Genomic DNA, 16,900 nt, shown 5'->3' on the forward strand with positions numbered 1-16,900 from the left:
TCACCTTGTCCTGTGCAGGCCTGACACGTAGAAGGTGTTTGGCTGATGCTTGCTAGTATAGGAATAAGCTAGTTCTCTAACCTGGAGTTCCTCCCTGTGAGGTTTTGTTTGCAAGAAAAAATCTGCTGCTAAGCCAGCTGTGGAGGCACATGCCACAGTCCTAGCTACTCTGGAGGCTGAGGCAGGAGGAGCGCTTGAGCCCGGGAGTTTAAGGCTGCAGTGAGCCATGCTCGCACTGCTGCACTCCAGCCTGGGCAACAGAGCCAGACCCTGTCTCTTAAACAAACAAACAAACAAACACCCTGCTGCTAAAACATGTAGAAAGTGTGATGGACGCCACACTGGCAGTTTTGCTTCCTCAGCCAGCACCTCCCAAATGCTCCCAGGGTCAGAGGTCAGGGATCAGGCTGGCTCCTGGTAGGGGGCTCTGTGTGCCCTGGCAAGTCGCCCCTCCCTGGGCCAGGAGCGAGGTGAGGGTGCCCACAGCAACAGGCTGTGTTTGGACACAAGCGGGGTGGGGCTGCACCACACGGGGCTCTTCCTGTGCCTTATAAATCAGCTCCCAAGAACATTCCCCAAAAGGAGTTTCAGCTGCTCCCGAGCCCAGGACAGCAGGCTGGTCTCCCCTCCGGCGAGAAATCTCCTCTCCCGTCTACCACCCCAGGAGTCCCCAGAGAGGCTCGGTTATCCTCCAAGGAGGGGATACTCGCTGCCTTGCCGAGATCGGAATCCACTTTTGCCTGTTCTCTAAGCCCTGCTGGAGATGTGGGAGTGCCCCTGCCCCACAGCCTGTTCCGAACTCACTTGGGCCATCGCCCAGCTCCAGCCTGTCTCTCAGTGTGAACCCCGAGAGCATCTTCTGCACCCAGGTGGATGGGTGGCTAACAGCGTGGGCATCAGGGGCTCCTGGCTTTGCTACCCCGCGCCTGCATTTCCTTGCTGTTTGGCTTTGGGTGATCTGCAGGAAGGAGGACTGCCACCACCATGGCACGCGCCTGGCCTCTCCACTGGCACCTTCCTGTTGTTCCTTCCCTTGTTCACCAACCCCTCCCTGATGTGGCCGGAGGACAGGGTCTGGTGTCGCCTTGTCCTGGCACAGGCCTGGCAGGCAGAAGGTGTCTGACTGATGCTTGCTGGATAGAGGAATAAACTAGAGCTAGAACTTGGGGCTCCCTGTGGGGTTTTGTTTGCAAGAAGAAATCCCCTTCTCTGCAGCTCCCTGGGGCCCTGTCATTGCACAGGGGGACTGGGATGACTGAGGAGGCACGCGCCCTGCTGAGGGCAGCCACTTCTCCAGCCCAGCAGGCTGTAATCCGACATCCACAGGGATTATCCTGGTAACTGGTGGTGCATGGCCCCTGTGCTGAGAGGGCCGCAGTGTGCACCCCCTGTTTAGAGCATCGTATGGGTTCAGCACGTGTCCGCGGATGGGTGCTTGAGGAGCACCTGTCAGATGGGTGCCTGTCAGGCCATATTTTTGGCAATGGTAGCTTCCCGGGAATGAGGGATTTTTCCTGGGATAAAGGCCCCCGTGGAGGGCGGTCAGCAGCCCTGAGGACGTGGTATGAGACCCACAGCCTTCCTTGACTCCAGAGCGGCCAGGAAGCTGGGACTCCAGCAAGCTGTGCTGCCCTCACCAGTGCCTGTGTTCCCTGCATCTCACATGGAGCCTCACTCAACTCCTGTCCCTGAGTGCCCACTGGTGGGGACGAGGGAGATGGCAACCGTGGATGGATCCCAGGCCAGTGGAGAAGACAGACCCACACGCCAGGAGGATGACGGGTTGTCAGGTTCGGGGGGCCTGGAGGCTGCCTGCTGCAGGCCCTGTCCCACGGTGAGAGGGTCGGGACCTCAGGTTCCTCAGCCTGGACCTGCCGTGTCTTGGGCAGCATCCAGTGTTTGGGCCCCACGACCTCCAGGGAGGGTCACTTGTTCTGTGGCTGCCCTCTGTCCCCCACCAGGCTCCCCATGGAGGGCTCAGCATGCAGGCTCAGCACACATCAGGCATGGAGGCCCTGGCCCCACGTTCCCTGCTGCTGGGCAGTGCACAGCCTGCCTGAGCCTGGGTCCCTGGGTGGGGCCAGCTGCCCCCGCCCTCTTCTGGGCCTGGTGGGGACATTTGGACCCTCTGCATTGTTGCATCCCTAGATTCAGCCCTGCTCTGCTCCCTGTGGGGACACCAATCTCCCTTCCTCAGCCTCCCAACAGGCCTCATCTGCTGAGGAACGGGAGGTGTGGGGCCCAGGCACCAGGCCCGTCTCTTGTCCCTTCCCAGAACATCTTCTGCCTCCTCCCCTTCTCATCTTCCCCTTCACCTCCTCCCTCCTTTCTCCCTCCCTCTCTTTCCCTTCCCCCTCCCTCCCTCTTTTTCCCTTCTCCCTCCTCCCCTTCTTCCTTCTGTTCCTCGCTCTCCTCCCCCTGTCTCCTCTTTGCCTTCCTCATCATCTCTCCTCTCTCGTCCTCAGCTCAGGGACCTTCACTGAATCTGGAAAAAACAGGAGAAACAGCCTCATCACAAATTCTCCAAATTGTTCTTGGATTGAGGGTTGGGAACTTCAGTGCCAGAAACAGTGTCATTTTCCTGGTTTGGCAAGGGTCTCTGAGCCCTGTGGGCCCCTCCAGGGTCTAAGAGGTCCCCAGAAAACGAGGTGGGATGAAAGCCTTCTGTCAATACCCTTGCCCAGAGGTACACGTGAGGGCTTCAGGACAGGAGGCAGGAGCCTCACTCCTGAGTCCCTGGTGGGCCAGGGGTACAGGGGAGAGCGGCGTTCTGAACCTGTGTGGGTGGGTGAGTTGGGCAGGCCCCGGTGGAAGGCCACTCCCCACTCTCCCTGGAGACCTCCTGTGGGGTCTGCCCCTCTGAAGATACAGGTTTTCCTAAGTCATACTGAGGGGCGGGCTTGCTGAGGCCCAGCTGGGGGTCTTCCTGCAGACCAGTCTGTCACTCCCCACTTGCCAGTGGTCTGGGCTGCAGCTGGGGAGGGCTTCTGCTCTGGGTCTCAGGACCTGGTGGGGGCAACTCACGGAGCAGGCTCTCCCTGCATTGGTGGGGGTGAAAGGACAGGCCCTTCCAGGCTGATCTCTGGGGGAGGGTCCTGACCCCCGGGAGCCCTGGGTGCTGAGGAGGCCTCTCCCAGGGCCATAGTCTCCATGGATGGAAGTAGGGGGTGGTGGCTGGGCCAGCCCCCTGACACCCACCAGCTGCCAGGCCTGCTCTGAGAGTCCCCGATCCCTCCACCACCCTTGAGGCCACACCCAGCTGTGGTGTCCCAAAGCCCTGCTCCTGGGGCGGACAGGGAGCACGGTTCTACTTTCCCCACCAGCCGCTCCAGGCCGGCTCTGCTGGACCCTGCAGTGCAGAGAGGACGGAGCTGGACCCCACCTTGATGGGCCACAGGATGGGGGCACATCAGACACACGAGAGGTCTCCCTTTGGCCATGCCTTGTGTGCGGGAGCCTCAGTCAAGCTGTGAACACGCTCAGCCTCAAAGGACTGAGTGGAGGGTCCTGCGCTTGCAGATCGCATCCTCCTTCACCGGGATTGTGGGGTGAGGAGCAGACCCCGGCTGCAGCTCTGCCTCTTGCCCTGAATGGGGTGCTGCAGGGCTGGCATGTGGATGCTTTTTGCTGGAGTCTCCCCTGAATCCCAGCAGATGAGGAAGCCAGGTAGGGACCCGCAGGCAGGACCTGATACAGAATTTCAGGGGCCTGGGGCAAAATGGAAATGCAGGCCTCTCATTCAAAAATGTTCAACATCGCCCTACAGCAACAGCAGAGCATTCAACCGGGCTGAGGGCGGTGCCTGTGACCTGTGCCCAGCTCGTACCCAGTGCAGCGGCCCTGCCCCACAGGCCCCACGAGGGGGCGCCCGTGTGGCGTGCCTGAGGCCCACTCCTCGCAAGCTCACCTGCCCCGACCCTCCCGGCATCCTCAATGCTGCAGCGTGGGTGTCCCGGTCTCCTCACTGGCGGAAGCATCTATGGACGGTGGTCCTCCGGGAGCTGGGGGTCACAAGTGCAATGGCAGGTGCCAGATGGGGCTGAGGCCAGCAGGGCTGTGTGTCGTGGGACACCTGGCCACGGTCACCCCCAGGGAGGCCCCGTCATCCCCAGGAGACACCCTAGCTCTTGCCTGGGACCCCAGCACCAGGCCACAGGGTCCCTGCTGACTCCCCCATCCTCCCTCCACCAAGGCGCCCCTCCTGCCTGCTGAGCTCCAGCCTCTTTCCTCCAGGAAGAACGCTTGGCCGGCAGGTCCCTGCTCAGATGCAGTGCCTGGGATGTGCCTCCTGGATGCCCCCACTACAGTAGCTGCAGCACTGTCTAGGGGGGCTCCCGCTGCAGGTCCCAGTGAGGCCTGGCACAGGTGCTCAATGAAAGTTTGCCAAACGCAGGGACAGTGGGAGCCAGGAGCGCTTTCAGCTGTCAATGGGCGACACAGCTAGAGCATCCAGGCTTAGGGTAGCCCTGCTGCTGCAAAGGTCCCAGCTCAGTGTCCCACCAAACTCCCACACCCTACCTCACTGGTGGTCTCAGAAGTCCAGGTCAGGCACTGCCCTACCTTCACCCCAGCCCCCAAGGGGCCGGAGCTCAGCCTGCAGTGGCCTTCCCTCATCCTTGTAGGTGGCACCAGCTGCAGGCTTGGGAAGCTGCCCCACCCTGCCCACACCAAGTCAGGGCAGGCCTGGGTGCCCCACAGAACACAGTGAGGTGGCACTGGGTGGCCTCTGAGGTCAGATCACACGTGTCTTGCTCTCCTGGGTAGCTCCTTGTGGGGGAGGCCAGCCCCAGCGCTGGGAGGACACCCAAGCATCCCTACAGAGGGGCGTCTTGAGGAAGACTCTGAAGCAGCAGCTAATAACCTGCATGGCCTGGCCAGCTGGGACAGTGAGAGGGTTCCGAAGGGGATCCCCCAGCCGCAGTCGGGCCCTTGCATGTCTGGAACCCTGGCCATCTGACTGCATCTCATGAGACCCCAGCCAGAACCGCCCAGCCCAGCCACTCAGAACTCCTGACCACAGACGTGGAGAGACAGCAGGTTTTACAGGTACAACTAATACACAAATGAAAATGTCACCATCACAGTAGCATGGTTGCATTAACGAAACTAGGGGAAGGAGGGAAATGAAAATGACTTTCACAGCTCCTGCATGCTAATCCCCCGAGTCCTGGCCTCCCTCAAGCCCTGCTTCCTCTTCGCATCAGGGGCATGGCTGCTTACGCTGGTTCCCTCGATAGCAGAGCCTGAGATAGGGACATTGGTGCAGGTGGTTTATTTGTGATGACCAGGTGAGGGAGCCAACACAGGTGTGTTATGGAGGTCTCAGCTGGTTTCAGGACCTCCTGAGAAGTGTGCCGGACACCTGAGGAAGGTCCTTCTGCAGATGGGAGGCAGGTGTATCCGCCAGAGCCCTGCCACACTGCGGAGGGCTGGCCCTCCTCTGCCCTTCAGGGCTTGGTACACACGGAAGGCAGGCACTGAGGAGGAGGGTCCAAGCTCGCTCAGAATGGGCCACTGCCACTGAAATCAGGGCACAGAGGGGATGTGAGGTGGCCCAGAGAGCATCGTTCCCCACACTTACTCTCTTCCTAGATGTATACTCCTGCACCCCGCTTCTGTTTACCTAACTAACCACTAAACAACAAGCTCTTTTTTATTTTGTTTGACCCTCAGGGCTTGAGGAGGATTCAAAAGGACAGTCATAAAGACATCTACTTCTGCGCAGGCAGAAGCAACGCAGCACTTGACAGCCACCGTCTTGTGGGTCTTCCCAAGAGCCCTGTGAGGTTGGAGCTATTACTATGACATTTATAGATGGGGAAACTGAGGCCAGGAGAGGTCAAAGTGTGCAGCCCAGTGATGGGGGCTCAAGAGCTGCTGCTGGTGCCATTAGCCCACCCATGCCCTCCGTGGCTGGATCTAGGTCCCCCAGCCTGGGCCCCTCCTGTAGGGCCCTGCTGGGCTGGAGGAGGCTTTCCAGAAATCCACTTAACGCTGACCTCGTCTTTGTCCTCCTTGGAGCTAATCTGCTAATCCTGCCAGCCCCAGTGGGCCTCACCACTGTCTAGATCGTCCTGCATGGTTGGCATCCCTCTCCAACAATCCCCCACCTGCTGGGGGCCTCCTCCTGGCCATGCCTCCAGGGCTGGGCAGGTCCAGTGACTGGGGTAGGTGGAGCTGGGATTCTTTCTGTGGAACATACCTCAATCCTGGGGGAGATTCTGGAGTCTGGAATTCAGGAGACTGGGCCTGGCTTCTGACCCCACCTTTTCATGGCTCAGCCATCATCTCTGAGGCCCTGTTTTCTCCTCTGTAAAACACGATCACTTTGAGCTCTCTTCCGGCTATGAAATCCCAGGATTCTCCCCAAGCCTGTTCATGCCCGGCCCATTCCACTCACAGCAGTTGGACAGCTCTGGTTTCACCGTGCCTGGGTTTGAATCTTGATTCTGCTTTCGCTTAGCTTCTGCTTCCTAATCTGCAAAATGGGGGTGTCAGGGATTCCTCTGCAGGGCTCAGTGTGGACTTGGTGGGTGGGTGTAAGTCCCTGGCATGTGGTCAGCACTCGGTGAATGTCTGAGAACTGAAATGAATCCAGCATGGAGGAGCCTCCTCCTTTGCTCCCGACTCCCTGCAGGATGGTAAGAGCGTGGGGAGGAAGGAGACTCCAGCCTCTCGGGAGCCCACTCACCCCAGCAAATTTGGGTGGCTGGGATAGAAACCTCTCTGAGATTTTGGGCAGGAGAGGAGGAAAATAGCATGAAACAGGCAGGGGGTGTTGGTGCTGCTCAGGCTAGATGAAGCCAAACATTTATTTATTAATGCTTTTTTTTTTTTTTAAATCTTTTTTGAGACAGGCTCTCGCTCTTTCACTTAGGCTGGGGTGCGGTGGCGGGATCAGGGCTTACTCTAGCCTTGACCTCTTAGGCTCAGGTGATCCTCCCACCTCAATCTCCAAGCTGGGACTATAGGAGCATGCCACCATGACTGGCTAATTTTTTATTTTTTGTGGAGATAGGGTCCCACTATGTTACCTAGGCTGGTCTTGAATTCCTAGGCTCAAGTGATCCTCCCGCCTCAGCCTCCCAAATTGCTGGGATTATAGTGTGAGTCACTGTGCCCGGCCTTAAGCTAAACATTTAAAAAATAAGAATTAAAAAGCAGCCACAGTGAAATGGGAAGGGGCTGCTTTTACAGGTGCTGAACTTCCCGGCAATAGAAGCATTTAATGGGAGGTTCCCTTTTTCCTAGGACCTCAAAGCTGGAGCACCAGGGATGTTGCCTTGACCTTCCCATGTGTGGATTTCTGCTTGAACACACCAAGTACAGGACACCCTGTTTAGCAGCTAAACGTGGGAATTGCACCAGCTTTACTCCCAACTTGCTGGGCAATCTTCGGGAGTTGCTGACCTTCTCTGTGTCTCATCAGCAAAACAGGGAGAACACTAGCTCTCCCAACATGGGCTGTGTGAGGACTAAATGAGCTGATGAGCCCAGATTTGAACCCGGGTCTGCAAGGTTATGTCCTCTGAGCCATCCCCACCCCTGCCCTTAAGGACCAGGGGCCTCTGGACACCATCAGCTTGCCCACCTGTCCAGGATTTGCACGGACCTGCTCGGTGCCAGATGCTGGGCACTGGGGACAAACCAGGTGAGGTGTGGACCATGACCTGTGTTGTCACTGATTGGGGGACTTTCTGGCAGAGTGGAGAGTGCAGTGGGCTGAGAGACAGGATGGCCAGTGGAGACTGAGCTCTCAGAGGCGGCGGCAGCTGATGGGGACCATGCAATGGGAAGGATGGAGGCCCTGGGATAGTCTGCGGTGAACTTCCAGGCAGAAGGAACAGCAGGTGCAAAGGCCCTTAGCTGGGAAGGAAACTCTGGGTTGGAGGAATAGCTTGCAGGCGCTCTGAGAGAGGCTGGCAGCCAGGTGGCAGGGAGGCAGCCCAGTCAGGTGGTCTTGGGACAGTTTAGGGTCTCTGGCCTTCACCAGTGAGGTGGTGTCTGGAGACTTTTGCAGACGAAGGCAGCTCTCACTCCCATCTTCCCGGGGTCCCTCTGGCTGCTGAGGGTGGATGGGTGGAAAAGCATCTTTCAGGGAAGTGGAGGCAGGGCTGGAGCAGTTGAACATCTGACTGGGCCAAGGGTCCAGGGACTGGCATGGAACAGGGCTGGGTGGGTGAGGCCGCCTGGGAGACCCCAGCTTGCCTCTGTTTCCCCCTGTACTGGGGCCTCCTGCGTGAACCAGCACTGGTTTTTCCAGTAACTGGAGCCACAAGCCTCCCTAGGAACGGCTGACCCATAAGAGGACGCCCTCAAGGTCCCCAAGGGCTAGAGGCTGAGATGCCGCCTTCGCCTGGGCAGGCCTCGCAGCCTGGAGGCACGCGGTGGTGCAGCTCGGGCAGGCCCCGTCCACACGCCTCCCCGCTCTTCTGAGCACCACGCGTCCCGTGGGCTCCCTACCCGTCCTGATAACACGGCGGTCCGGGGGCCTCGAAGCCGGTCTGACCCCAAGTACCCGGGCTAGGTGGCTGCTGTCTTGTCGCCCCAGCCCATCCCCTCAGCCAGCCCGCCTGGCGGCACGGGACCCAGCCCCAGTCGACTTAGGGGGAAACTGAGCACTCCAGAAGTTTCGTGAACTCCCTGGCTTCGTCCGCATCCCGCCCTCTGCCTCTTCGCTCGGGCTTCAAAACTGCCCCTCCGACGCCCGCCTGCCCCAGGCCGACCTGGCCTAGGCGCCCGGCAGGTACTGGAGCCAAGGTCAGTCCCCGAGGCCGCCCGCGCGGCCGGAGCCGCCTCCTCCCAGCCCAGGGGCGGCCTCGGGGGCGGCGGGCGCGCGGCCGCGGCGTGGGGAGCGCTCCCATTGGGCCGTGCCCCCACGTGACCCAGCGGGTCCTGCGCGCGCCCTAAGCCGGTAGAGCCGTGGCCGCGCCTGTGCGCGAGGGCGCGCGCGTCCCGAGCCCTCCACCCGTCGTGCCGGCGCCGCCCGGACCGCCAGGTCAGTCTCCTCCGCGCCCGCTCGGGGCGGGGGCGCGCGGCGCTTTGTGGAGGCGCGTGGGGGGCCGTCCGCGCGCGAGCCCGCCGCCCGCTCCGGGCACGGCTTCGGGGCCGCGCAGCCGGGAGGGCCGCCGCCTTCCCCCTGCCCGCGCGTCCCGGGACCCTGCGCCTGGCGGCCGATCCGGCGGGAACGTGGGCCTGGAGGCTGCCACGTGCCGGGGCCGAGCCTCAGGAGGCCGCTGTTTCCCCAGGCGAGCCACAGAACACCCCTGGCTGGAAGGGGGTGACCCGCTCCCGTTTCTGGGTGCGCGGGAGACCTCCTACCCTGAGTTCATCCTGCCCAGGGTCCCGCCCAGGATCTGGCTCTGCCCCCATTCACGGCTCAGTTTCCTCAGCTGCACAGTTTGGGGGGCTGGAACCCCACAGCCTTCCGTGCCTCCAGGGCAGGTCGTAGATGTCAGTGGAGGTCAGGGGGAAGCAGAGCGTCAGGTCTCAGGCCGGGTGGAGTCCGCCTCAGACCATAGCAGTGTTGGGACTCGGGCGGCGCCTCAGCCCTCCAAGCACACCCCGGTAGAATCAGGTCAGCAGCCTTGATCCACGTGCCTCAGGGATTAAACGGGTGACTCCTGACACGCCCCTGGGCAGCTGGTGGCCCAGGGGTGGGGTGGTGGCATGCTTAGCTCCAAGTGGGCAGAGCAGTTTCACCCTGCCGGTTCCCGGAGGGAAGCCCTTTATGAGGGAGGCTTCCCTGGCCCTCTGTGATAGCGGCTCCAAGGGCAGCGTGAGGTCCAGGCTAGCTGGTCACAGTGTGTGCCCGGGCACCCTCAGCCAAGACAGAAAGGCACGTGCTGCACCCCCTCTCTCTGCCTGCGGGCTCTGGGGTGTGCCCTGCACACGATGGTGGGTGTTGGGCATCCACCTAGTCTGTGGACCCTGGGGGCCCTGCTCCCAGGATGGAGCAGTGTCCTCGGCTGCAGACCAGAGGAGGTCACTGAACACAGGGTGCCTGTGGCCTTGCACAGACAGAAGCCCCCTGGCAGCCCTGTGCAGAGCCGTGCTTCACTGAGTTCCTGCAATCCTCCCAAGAAGTTCGTTAACCCCATTTCTCAGATGAGGAGACTGATGCCCACAAAGGTGGAATTGGTGCAGCCCCTAGCCTGCGGGGCTAAGCAGAGCCTTGTTGTTCCCATCTGCAAAGGGGGCGTTGGAGCTGCTGTAAATGGGGGGCCCCGAGCCTGTCACCTGAGTGGAATTAGGCATTGGGGATCTCCCCATCACCACGCCAGCCCCCCTCACTGTGGTTACGAAGGAGGAGAAACTGCCCTGTGTAGGAATTCCTGGGCTGTTTCCAAATAGCCCCGCTAGGGAGCTGGTCACCCCTCAACACCCCCAACGTGTTCGTCAAGCACTTACTCTGTGCCAGGCCCAATGCTGGACCGGAGATGGGGCATGACTGGCTGGCTGAGCGGGGCAGGTTGCGGACAGGCCCCCGCAGGCAGTCGGCGTGATGGGAGAAAATGCAGGCGGGGATGAGATGCAGCCTCCAGGTGGTTTCCTCAGCTGCCTGCTCCTCTCCGCCTTTGCCCTCCTCCCGGAAGCTTGCGCTGACCCCTGGAGTAAGGCTGGGGGCCTCAGCTGGTCCCCTCTGTCCCAAGTACCAGCCCAGAACATGGTGAGGGTGGCTGGCTGATGCAGTCAGGCACTGGACATGGGAGGCAGGAGGAAGGCCGGGCGGTGGGCATCTTTCTCAGACAAGTGGGCAGTTTGGATGGTGAGGAGGTCTTGGAGTCACCATGGGTGGCTGGGCTCAAAGATGACATGAGGGCGTGCTTAACAGACGCTTAACCAAATCCTGAATTGGCATTGGTCAATTTCTGTGCTGTAACTACTCCCAAGCTACACAGACGTGACTTTACTGGCTGAGGACTTGGGCAGAGGTGCACACAGTCAGCCTGAGAGGGGGGCATAAGCTGGTGTGAGCCCTCCCTCTCACCGCCAGGGTGGGCAGAGTGTCCGCTGGTGCCCAATGCCTATGCACGTGACCTCCTTAGGGACTTACATCCAGATGGCGGTGATACAGCTTGGGGAGGCCTCTCCCTCGTTGGCAGGTCCTGGCGAAAGGGTGAGTTAAGTGGAAAGGGTACCAGGCTGGTGTCCAGGTGGCATTTGGCCAGAGGGGCTGAGCTGGGAGCTCCTGGGCCTGGGGCTGGCAGACAGTAGTGATTTTTCGCCCCCCAAGACCTTGGGCTTGCCTTGTTCCATGAAGGTCCCAAACCTGACCAAAGGCTGTAACCAGATGGTCACTGTCCCAGACCACCCCAGGGCGCTTTCTCACCTCGAGAGCACCGCTTCTCCCCACCTCCACCCTGGCCGCCCTTGCTGTCACCTACTCCCTCTGGTCCCTGGCACCCCTCCCTGCCCGCAGTGGTGTTTCCTAGCAAGTGCAGCAGCCCGAGGCCGGGCCAGAGGCAGGAGGGCCTGGGAGGCTGGGCCAGAGGCAGGAGGGCCTGGGAGGCTGGGCCAGAGGCAGGAGGGCCTGGGAGGCTGGGCTAGAGGCAGGAGGGCCTGGCTTCCCAGTGTCTTGCTGGATACTTGGCTTCTTGCCCCTCCGTTTCCACACCTGTAAAATGGGAGCAATGACAGGTCTTCCTGGCAGGACAGTGGTGAAGCTTGGTCACACGGGTGAACATGTGTGAGGTAAAAAAGACTTCCCATCCCTCCTTCTGACCTGGACCGGCTCGCAGGACTCATAGGCAGGGACCTGGGAAAGGTCCGAGGGCCGATGAGCCCCGTCCTTTCTGCACAGTTCAGAGTTGGGTGGGAGTGGCCGTGGGCTGCAGGAGGAGTTCAGAGTTGGGTGGGAGTGGCCGTGGGCTGCAGGAGGAGGTACTGCACTTCGCACAGTTACGTGGTCGGGTTGGCATCGCCGCCGCCTGACTTCGGCGCCCCGCGAGTGGGGTGTGTGTGGTTGGGGGCGGCCCAGAGTGTGCCCCACGCCTGCCAATCGGGTAGGCCAGCCTCCCTGGAGAGAGGGGGGCCTCCCCGAGGTGGGACGGGGACAGGGACGGGTGCTTCCTTCCACCCAGGAGCCTGAGCAGAGGGTGGAGGGTCCTGGCAGCTACCTAAGGCAGCTGAGAGCTGCGCTCTTTAGCCGAGCGGGATCAGGGCTACGTGGACACAGCCCGTGCCAGTGTGGGTGGGGCACGAGCTGTGGGTTCCGATGGTCCAGTAGGTGTTCACCTGGCAGAGAGGGTGCACGTGTCTCCCCTCCTCGGGGCGCCTCAGGTCAGGACCCTGAGAACCTCACTTATCCTTTGAGCTGCGCCAAGGCTGTTGTACAAAAGACAGTTCAGAAAATAAGGACAGGCTGTTCCTCCCAGCTGAGGGTGTGGCCCTAAGGACCCCTAGGTGGGGCATCGCTTCCCGCCAGGCATGTGTCACTCAGTCTTGGGCTGCTTTAGTGGCAGCCTCCTGGTTTGGAAGCGGAACTGAGGGTCAGGGATGACCACATGGCTCAGGGCTCAGCTGGGGTCCTGAGAGTGGGCCCTCAGGTTTACCTTCCTCCTGGAGGGGAACTGGGGGCCATTGCCCAGTGCACACCCACTTCCCCTTAGGTGCGTGGGCCACCCCTCCCTCCTGCAGCCCCCATTCATCTACCCAGGGTAGTTGCGTGGGCCACCCCTCCCTCCTGCAGCCCCCGTTCATCTACCCAGGATAGGTGCATGGGCCACCCCCTCCCTCCTGCAGCCCCCGTTCATCTACCTGGGGAAGGTGCGTGGGCCACCCCTCCCTCCTGCAGCCCCCGTTCATCTACCCGGGGTAGGTTCGTGGGCCACCCCTCCCTCCTGCAGCCCCCATTCATCTACGCGCGGGGGATGTCCCCCGGCTCCTCTCCTGGCGTCTTCCCCGGATGTAGGAGTGCTCCCGTGCCCCCCTGGCTCCTCTCCTGGTGTCTTCCCCCAGATGTAGGGGTGCCCTCATGTCAGGGCTCATGCTTCTAGAAGGAGTGCAAATGCAGCATACTCATTGCTGTTGCCTGCCAAGGGCCACCCTGGCTGGGGACAGATGGGGCTGCCTCCCCTCTCCCACCTGTCCTGGCCACCTGCCCCCGCCAACCCTGCCACTGGCTCAGAGGAAGCAGGCCTAACCTGATGTGTAACCCCCACCCCTGCCGTGACTGTGACCCCGTGCCATGTGAAGGTGGGGCTCCTTGGCAGTGCCTGGTGATTGTGGTACAGCCAGAACCGGCCCCATTATCTGGGCTGTGGGTGCCATCGGTCAGGACCGTGATGGACTCATACGTAAAACTTGATGCATTTTAACTCCCTTCATCCTAGAGGACTGAGGCCTCTGGGGTAAGTGTTCATATGACCGTCCTGCCCTAGAGACAGGGAAGGACCCTAGGGGAGAAGTGACGTGCCAGGGCCACTGCTGGGAGGAGAGCAGGAATTTGAACGTTGGCCATGCCTCCTTTTTGGGGAAAGGTCAGTAAATGGGCAGGGGAGGGTTCTGGTCATTTGGGTGATGGTGCCAGTGGGGTGAGCAGCTCCAGGTCATCAGGTGGTATGGAATCTGGCCCCGGGCAGCCCATCCAGCATTCCTCTCTCACCGAGCCCACAGCCCTGGAGCACCTACTGTGTGTGCCTGCTCTGGCCCACTGGGAACAGGACAGTCCCGAGCCCTGCCCCAAGGAGCTGGCGCCAAGTGGAGCAGCTGCACCATAGGCACCCGGGGGACAAAGGGCACCGCTGATGATTTGGCCTGGAAGAGATGAGGTGGGGATGGGGGCTACAGGGTGGGGAGAAGGTGGCCTCGGGAAGGGCTAGCTTGGCCACGCCAGCTTGGTCATGTCACCTTCTGAGTCTCAGTGTTCCCTTCTCACGTGGGACAAGACCACGCATAACCCGATGGGCTGCATGTGTGGAGCCGACAAGCTGACGTGCGGGTCCTGAGTGCACTGAGCCCGCTGGGGTTCCAGACACAGTGGATGAACGATCCAGGGAAGGAAACAGCCTGGGCTGTGCTCTCTGGGACCTGCCCTTGAGCCAGGTACTCCTGTGGGAGGGTAGCCGGGCTGGCTGGGGGCCTGGAGCCCACAGCCTCTCCTCCCTTGCTGTTTTCCCGGCCAGGGAGGAAGCCAGGCTGGAAGACCCCAGAGGGCTAGGGGGATGAACGCAGGTTGATCTGTGTTGAATGTGGCTCTAGCCACCTCCTCGGGGCCAGAGCGGCTCCTGGAGCCAGAGTGAGAGCTGTGTTACAGGCAGGGAAGCCGGGGCTCGGGGAAGGTGGCTGCCAGGGTGTGCAGGGCTGTGCCAACCCCATCCTGGTGGGTCCCTGTGACAACAGGACAGGCTGTCTGCCCATTGTACAATGAGAGGCTGATGCTCTGTCACTTCATGAGGTCACACAGGCTCCAGGCAGTGGGGGCTCTCTGAAGGAGGTCCCAGTGACCTGAATGGAGCCCCCGGGTGGGCTGGAACTTCTTGCTGTAAGGCCTGTCCTGGGTTGGGGTTGGGTGGAGAGGGCAGGAGTCCTGCTGGGAAGGGCCTCTGCCATGCCCAGCTCCTACCACAAGTACAGAACAATGACAGCTCCGCCACCTGGCTGCCCCACGCTGGGCACATGCTCCCTGCTGGCCTCAGTTGGGAGTCCAGTGAGTCAGGAGGTGAAGCTGGGGTGCACGTCCCCTGCAGATCCTCACAAGGCAGGTGGCGGGGCGGGTATTGGGCATGAGAACCCTGCCTTGGGGCCTGAGTGCCTCGGTGGCTGTGGAGCCTGGTTTCGACCTCTTTGGGACCAGTGTTCTTGTCCATAAAAGGCAGTGATCTTTCTGGATAGTTCAGTGAGATTCTGTTATCTTTGCCCGTCAGAGCTGGAAGGGAGTTGAACAAAATGTTTTGCAGAAATTGGACCTGAGTTGGGCATTGCTCCTCCTGCTGCCCCTGGTTCTGAGGGCTTGGCACCACTAGCCTGCTCTCTGTCCAGGGTCGGCCCGGCTCCTGCCTTTATTATGTGTGAGCCTTGCCGTGTGTGGCTCAGTCCTGGACGGGCCGAGACCTGGATGCAGGACCCTGGACAGTCAGCGCAGGCGGAGCAGGGAGGGAGGCATCTGCCTGAGGCCTGCTTGGAGGTGCCCAGGCTGGAGCCCTTGGCCCTGGAAGATGTGGTCAGCGCCCAGTGGTGTTGGGATGGCCAAGAAGAGGGCCCCTGTGCCTTCTGCCTGGGGCTTGGCCTAGCCAGTGCTCAGGGTTTATTTGCTGGATGAGAGGTGGAGTGGGCCAGTGGGGCCCAGGTCTCCTGCTAGGTGACCCTCAGAGGTGGGCATAACATCCCTTGGAGTCTCTGCTCTGCACTTGCCAATAAGAGGCTGGACCATTTGAGTGGTTATAAGCTGGGGAAGCACTCCCTGATTGCTTGGTTCTGCTTGAGGCACAGCCTCCCAACTCCCAGAGATTCCAGCACCCCTGCAGGAGCCAGCGTTGCTGATGTGGGCAGACGGGCATCTGGGAACCCCCCAGACTCAGCATACTAGGGTTCAAGTCCCTGACTCCCATCCTGGGGCATGGAGTGGCAGGAGCCAGGGAATGTTCTAGAGTGAGGTGGTGAGGTGGAGCAGGGCCTGCGGGGATCAGATTTCCCTGGGGTGGGGTCCTGGAAATGGGGCATCAAGAGGAAGTCTCTAACCCTGGGAGTTGGAGGGTCTCGGGTCCATGGCTGAGGGTGGATATGCTAGAACTGGACTCTGGAACCTGAAGACCCCTGGATGAGGGTGCTCAGGGCCTGGCTGGGGAGACTCTTGCCTTGTTCTCCCCAGTGTCCGGGCCTGGGCTGCCCAGGGGACACTTCAGTTGATGACGTCATTGTCCAGGAGGCTTTTCTCTTGGACCTCAGTTTCCCCTTCTGCAGGATGGGCTGGACCCACTCTGTCTAGCTCTACCACCCCCTAGTCCCTCTGGGGAGCTGCAGGAGCCTGTTCCCACGGCCTCGTCCTCACCCGCCACGGAGACCTCGAAGCCAGGCCTGGCCCAACTAGAGGAGGTGACGGGTGGCCCTGCCCTGTCCCTGTCCCCATCTCAGTCCCCTTCCCACGGGACCGGTGCTCCCGGCTGCTCTCCTGGCCCTGGGTCCCTCCTGTGACTCAGGCTTCCTGGAAGAGGCTCGGGAGGGCTCGGAGGATTCCCCGCCACCCCACCCAGGGTTTCTGTCCGCCTGCCTCAGGTCCCTGTCACCACCCCTGCTGTGGCACACGGTGTGCTTTACCTGCTCATCCACTCCGCCCTTGCCCCTACAGCGGGTGCCTCTTACTCCTGGCACCCCCACTCTGGCATCTTCTACTGAAGCCTGGAACGCTGGCCCCCTCCTCTGGCTCGCCTGGTCCTGGGGCCCCTGCCAAGGCAAACATCTTCTCCTTTAATCTCCCCGTCCTGGGTCAGCCGCAGAGGCCCTTCCTCCCGGGCTTTGCTTCCCTCTGGCCAGCTGCCCAGAGGCCCATCTGCTGGGAATTGCCGTGTGGAGCTCAGGGGGTCCCTGGGGGTGCCCGGGGCTCCCGGCTGCCCCTCCCCTCGGTGGCCTCCCTGTCCCCTCCGCATGGCCCTAGGGAGCTACAAGGCCTGGCCCTGGCTCTGCCGACTCTCCCTGCTCCTGCCCTTTCTGGGCCTTCGTTTTTGTGTCTGGAGAATGGGGAGCCTGGGGGAGACCCCGGCCCCCACAGCAGATGGGTGGGGACCAGGACAAAGGCCCGGCAGCTGAGCTCCAGCCACCTAAGCCAGGCTGCTTGCTTCTGAGTCGGTGACTGCAATGGATGGACGGGGTCCTGGTGGCATGCCTTTTACTCTCTTCCAGGCCTGTGACATGGGGGAGGGCTGTCCATGGGTGCCTCAGTTTCCCTACCTGCCAGGTTGTG

At 61.3% G+C, this 16,900-nt stretch overlaps 1 protein-coding gene and 1 long non-coding RNA gene across 6 annotated transcripts in view; one reads left to right on the top strand and one right to left on the bottom strand.

The window, feature by feature from the left end:
- Window positions 1–5,256: 5,256 nt before the first annotated feature.
- On the bottom strand, window positions 5,257–8,839 carry LOC104007779 (uncharacterized). 3 transcript variants are annotated; one of them, XR_008536861.2, is made up of 6 exons: window positions 8,464–8,839; window positions 7,613–8,065; window positions 7,035–7,131; window positions 6,401–6,631; window positions 6,203–6,310; window positions 5,257–5,520 (listed from the first exon to the last, which is right to left on the bottom strand). It is a non-coding gene; the product is annotated as an uncharacterized LOC104007779 (long non-coding RNA). The 3 variants fall into 3 exon arrangements; XR_008536863.2 differs by having other exon boundaries at window positions 6,401–6,478; window positions 7,035–8,065; window positions 8,464–8,817; XR_008536862.2 differs by having other exon boundaries at window positions 7,035–8,065; window positions 8,464–8,817.
- Window positions 8,840–8,898: 59 nt separating this feature from the next.
- Window positions 8,899–16,900, top strand: part of PTP4A3 (protein tyrosine phosphatase 4A3) — a 47,014-nt gene continuing 39,012 nt past the window's right edge. Inside the window, exon 1 of one of the 3 annotated variants that reach the window (XM_063817404.1) lies at window positions 8,899–8,998. The gene's annotated coding sequence lies outside the window, so the exon portion shown is untranslated. The remainder of the gene's footprint in view (window positions 8,999–16,900) is intronic. The other 2 variants (XM_063817409.1, XM_016959953.3) reach the window with 2 other exon arrangements.

The sequence above is a fragment of the Pan troglodytes genome, chromosome 7 (genome assembly GCF_028858775.2).
Source record: "Pan troglodytes isolate AG18354 chromosome 7, NHGRI_mPanTro3-v2.0_pri, whole genome shotgun sequence".
NCBI lineage: Eukaryota > Metazoa > Chordata > Mammalia > Primates > Hominidae > Pan > Pan troglodytes.